Genomic DNA, 6,000 nt, shown 5'->3' on the forward strand with positions numbered 1-6,000 from the left:
GTTAATTTCTCTCTTAGAGAAAACTTCATAAATTAGCACACGGGTCATTGGCATTAATGTTTTTCACCGTTCTACTCTTGTCTCATGTATTCACATCCGTAATGTCTATCCCTTATGCCGGAACCTCGAACTTCTATTTCAGGTTTCTCCTTAACTCTTAACACATTAACTTCTAATGTTACTTTGAACCGAATCGATTCCGTTAATGGTTGTCCATGTTCTTTTCCTTTGAAAACCTTAGGATGTAATGTGTATTCAATACTTGATGTCATAAAGGGTTTTCATCACGTAGAAAATTGCAAGGACAACTCCCAATAGCCACTGTAGACCCTGGAGACGAACCGACAGATTTCAGAAAAGTTAGAAATTGTGCCCCAGGTTGGCTATTAGTGAGTTCTTCAGCTCAGTTTTCCAGAAAAATGTAGTTTTCATATAAATTTTTGTTTTGCAATTAATCCAATGCACATTAGTCATCCCTAACATCATAAAAGCATTCTATAACATATGCACGGCAAACATTAACATCAATCAATACAATACACAGTACTTTGGAATTAACGTCTTAATCGCGATAACACTTAACATAAAACTATAAATTCTTCCGCTACGAATAGCTTACCTCGTTACTCTGCCACCTCACATGCTTTTCAGACGTTAAAACCTTGTCCACTCTGGCATTCACATCTTTGACTTCAATCTCATACTACTACCCCTGAAAGTCCACTGATTTCGTCAACATATGTCGACTTCTCCTTATCCCGTAGCCTTACACTTACGTTCCAGAATACTTTTCCTTTCCATATCACAATGTCGTTCCAACCACGACTCTTACCGAAGCTTCAGGTCAAACTTAGGTATTTCCAAATTCCTCGCTTCTGAGTATATGTAGCATCATTAACATCTCACCCTACGTTGCCGGAACAATCCATCTTAGCATTGCCTTACATTTCCGGAGGACTCAAACATCGACTACTTAGTTCACCGGCCACCTTCTGGCACGATTGACTTCTTACTATTACTTGTTTCGAGTTCTTACTTCTAAGTTCAAACTTTTCAGTGCATCTTAATCACATACTTCGTTCCTCTTGGTTGCCATTCAGCTCTCAGGCATCAGTCCTAACCGTCGAGTGCTAAATTGAGTTGATCAGGCTCAACTAACAACAACAATTAGAACATTTACCCAGAACCCATGGCACAATCTGAATCGAACTGCTCTGATACCAAATTGTAACGCCCATACTAAACGTATCTAGAAAGTTTAGCATGTGCATTAACTTGATACTGGATACATTAAAAATTTACAACTTATTACATGATAAATGAATATCTTATACAATCATAAGCGTTCGTACAACAAGAACATAACATAACTTGTCCAAAACATAGTAAATGCGTCCTTGAAATCCATATCATCTTGCAGTCGGTACGAACGAACACTTGCTGGAATATCTATCTGGCTACTAGCTTGCCATACCAATCTGTTTATCTGAAACAAATAAGGATTGAGATGAGACATAATGTCTCAGTGAGTTCTACCTAACCCTAGGCTATAGGTAACCTCGGGGAAACCTACGGTCACCACGTGTCTACAATACAACCTGACGATTGATTATACGTGTGTGGTCATGCTTGCCTAGACGGTCGTGCTTACTAGATCCGTTGTAGGTTCATCTTAACTTGTTATAGGTCTTGCTTACTTCTTACGTGTCATAGCGGAAGAGGGGATCCTAAATCCGCTATGCCAAGATATGATAAATACATCAAGGCCTAAACATAACATATTCATGACACGACTCCTATACCGGACGATTAATGGAAACCTAAGATCGTCATCGGCTTGTCATTCATAACTTGTTCTATTCAATAACTTATACGTATCTAACGTCGTACCATAATCATACATAATCATAATCATACATACATAATCATTCATACATAAATGTTAGCGTTGAACAAACATTATTATCTTGATTCATTATACAGAGAGCCCCGGGTGGAGTAACCCTGAGAACAATCCTATATATAACCGATGAATACCTAGCTAAGGCACCTCGGACTCCCTCAATGAAGTACGGGCCCCCTTGCGGAGCTTATCCCGTTCTCACAACACCTACGTCTTACATACTCATTTACCACGAATCCTTAAACGATCCCATAAACATATGTGGTAAACTACGCATACCATATAGTCTTAATCATACATACGTGTAGGGTTAACCTATACATACTTACTTGCTTACCACGGGTCCGTGATCTACCAGTTTAGTGGTAAATTACCTATATAGTCATTCTCATTCATAGTGAATATCTAATCACAACTTAACATGCTTGCATGGTCATTCTAGTTCATGTGCAAAGAGAATACACTAAACACTTCGTGTCTTAACATACATAGGACTCATGCAAAGCATGCTTGCTGTGCTGTTTACTCGCCATGGCGGGTACTAGCTCGCCCCGGCGAGTTGTGACAGTCCAGAACTTGTAAAAATTTCATTTTTGGCTCAAAAACCTCGAAATCAAGTGATCTAATGTATATTTGAACTTATTTGAACATAGATTACTTAGAAAACATTCATATGACAAGTATTCACATGTTTAGCAAGCATGGCATAAAAAGGGCAACTAATCTCATACATAAAACCCTAGTTTCATTCATGATTACCTTACATAGATAAACACATAATCCCAAGGGTGGAAAAACTATCTATAGAACTCACATAGTTCTGCCATAATAAGCTTCCATGCATCAACTTCACTTCACATCATCAAACCCTAACTCTTGATCTTGATTCACCAATTCCATGAAACATGCTCAACATAAGCTTCCAAGCTCAAGCAACCAAAGCCCTAGCTTCTTGATCAAAAACCAAACCCTAGCTTCATGAAGGAGAGGAGAATTGAAGCTCAAGCATGAATCCAAGGTTAATAGTTGCTTCTTGCACAAAAGATCATCAAACTTCATGCTTGATTTCCACTTGAAAAGATTGTGAAAGTTTGAGGGAAGAAGAGTGAGGAAAGGGGGCGATGGAGAAGAGAGAAAGAGGAGAAGATTTCTTCTCTCAAACCCTAGAGAGAGAAAGGATAAGAATTGTGAAGATATTTTGGGCCAAAATCACATAAATACCCCCTATGCGTGAAAGTATCAAAATGCCCTTCGTCTTAAACGTGCTTATACGACACTGATACTTAACTCGTGTTTGCCTTTCATTTCATAATAAACATTTCCATCATTCTTATTTTCCTTAAATATTTGTCATTTGACACGTTAGCGGGTAATATTCCAATAATCGTCGAGTGGGATATTACAACATCTGTCCCTATAAATAAGACGTTTTGGTTTCCATACTTACAGAAGTTATAAAACGATATAACCAACTTTAGTTTAAGTGTTTTTTGTTCATCGAAACTATGGCCAAAACCTACACTCCACTCTTAGCTGTTACTGGAGGAAAGAGGAGATCTAAAAATGAAAGTTCGAATAGGTCATATTTGGTGTATACCAAAACCAAGAAGGATCCCAATGACATTACTTTCATGAACATTAATTCTCTTAGTTGATGATAAGGTCGATTGTCAGATTCTTTTTAATCAAATTACTTCAGATTATATTCATCAATTTACTACCCTGATGCTACCAAATTATGGAACTCTTCCTCATGCATATGTATTTCTCATCATGTTAAGGATTATGTGGATGTTTATGTGGCCATAAGTTATTGATATAACAGTGTTTTCATGAATTATAGTAATATGTGTAAGATAAAATGGTTCAACGTATTATATTAAATAAATGGTTAAATATGTTTTTTATCTTTATAAATATACTAACTTTTCATTTTAGTCCCTCTAAAATTTTCCTTCAACTTTTAGTCTCTATAAAATTTTCAATCACTATTTTTTATCCCTATTTTAAAGTTAATTTTTGTATTTTTTTAATGAAATTATGCAAAAATGTGTAGAATATTATAAAAACAATTTTCAAAAGAAATTATAATTTTATAACAAAACATAAATTAAATATGAATTTTTAACCATAAAAATAAAAGTTATATTAAATTCACGTTTTGTTAAAAAATTCTAATTTTTTTGGGAGAGATTATTATAATATTATAATTTTTTCTGCAAAATTTTATTCAAAAATATGAATTCTACATGTTAGTTTATTTTAAAAGAAGGGACCAAAAATGAAAATGGAAATTTTTTTAGTGATTCAAAGTTAAAGAATTTTTTTAGAGGGACTAGAATGAAAAGTTGACATATTTATATGGACCAAAAACATATTTAACCCTTAAATAAATTTTCAATTTAAATAACGAAAATAAGTATAAGAACGGGGTTTGATTCGGTAGTAACAGAAACATCAAAACTGCACATGTTAATTTATTCTGTACTATTTATTTAACATCAATTTTTATCTAAGATATAATTTATTCTTATATATTACCGTCATAGCAAAAAAAAGACAATAAGACCCGTGCGTCGGCGATCTAGTTGTCATCTTAAAAACAACATGCAGAGTGGCCTTAACATTACAGATGTAAAATAGGAAAACAGAAAGTATGTTATAATTTTCTTACAACAATGCAATGAATGAAAATTGGTTGTTCAATAAAAAAAAATATACAAAACAACGCATAGGGTGTCCTTAACATTACACCTTATTGTTTTAAGGTATTTCTAGAAAGAAGTATTAACAAGTTTTTCCATTTTAATTTTTAAAAACTAAAAAACTAATTTTAACAGCTAAGTTTCTCACCCTTTTTATTCATGAAACAAACCAGTCTATTAAAGTCTTTATATACCCCCCCTCTACCCTACCAATGAATAGATCTCAAACGAAGCCATATCGTATATTAAAGATGAATATTTCAATATTTCTTGTATTGTTCCTATTGATCGCTTCATGTGCTAAAGCCATATCAAATGAAGATGAGGTCAGAAGCCTAATCCTGAGCAATGAACAACCTCATGAGCTTAATGGTACAATTTCTTTAATTACCTTTTAAACAAGCACACACTTTGTTAATATTTCACACAATTGTAAATTGTAAGTTTTTTTTTTTTTTTTTTGTATTTTTCATTTTTGCTTTTATAACTTGTGTTATTCAAATTATAGGGAAATTAGATGGAGATGGAAACATTGGATCTTCTACAAAGTTGAAACACAAAGATGCACTTGAGGAAGATCAAAATGAACACAATAATGATCTATCTATTATTATAAGAAAGGCACGAGGAGGAATGGTACGAAGATTCGGCACTGGTGGGAACAATGGCAATCGTAATACTACAAATACTACAACAACATCATCTGCAGGGACTCATTTTTGTGTCTCAACATTTATTTTAAGTTTGAGCTATTGTCTTTTAATCATATTGTTTGTTTAGGTTGTTCTGTTTAGGCTTGCATTAATCCTGACTTATATTTCACTACTACAAGATGGATATTTTGGCATCCATCAATATATGTTTTATTGTTGATTTAGTTTGTGTCATATGTAAATGTCATCTGTAATATCTCATTTGGAAATGTAGTATGAATAGACACAAGCTATTATTACTATTAGTATTACTATTTTATCAATGTTAGATTATTGTTAATGTGTGTTATAAAATAACAAGTGAAGTATTTCCTTCCTATTATATTTTATGGGATTGTTGCAAGAAATTACTCTCTCCAATGCTTATGATCAGGGCCGGCCCATTGCCCGTCGAGGTTGGGCTATGTCACCGGGGCTCAACTTTTTTGGGGCCCAAAATATTTTTTTTGACTATGTAAGCAACTAAATTAGTTATTATATATAGTTAAAGCGTAAGAATATCAAGCAATGTGCGTTGCTCTAGTGGTGCGGGAATCTATAGCTGAGTGTATGGTCTTTGTTTCAAGTCCCACTTGAAAATTTTTTGCATGGTCTTTGTTTCAAGTCCCACTTGAAATTTTTTTGCAATAATGTTTTTATTGTGCCTTATTTTGGAGCCAAAAATTTAATTTTTTTCCTT

General features: G+C 33.9%; 1 long non-coding RNA gene across 1 annotated transcript; it reads left to right on the forward strand.

Annotated features, from left to right (window-relative positions):
- Window positions 1-4,485: 4,485 nt before the first annotated feature.
- On the forward strand, window positions 4,486-5,439 carry LOC146915992 (uncharacterized). Its single transcript, XR_015014830.1, has 2 exons — window positions 4,486-4,980; window positions 5,117-5,439. It is a non-coding gene; the product is annotated as an uncharacterized LOC146915992 (long non-coding RNA).
- Window positions 5,440-6,000: the final 561 nt, after the last annotated feature.

This window comes from Medicago sativa, chromosome 6, assembly GCF_051527215.1.
Source record: "Medicago sativa cultivar Bolivia chromosome 6, Bolivia_mono, whole genome shotgun sequence".
Lineage (NCBI taxonomy): Eukaryota > Viridiplantae > Streptophyta > Magnoliopsida > Fabales > Fabaceae > Medicago > Medicago sativa.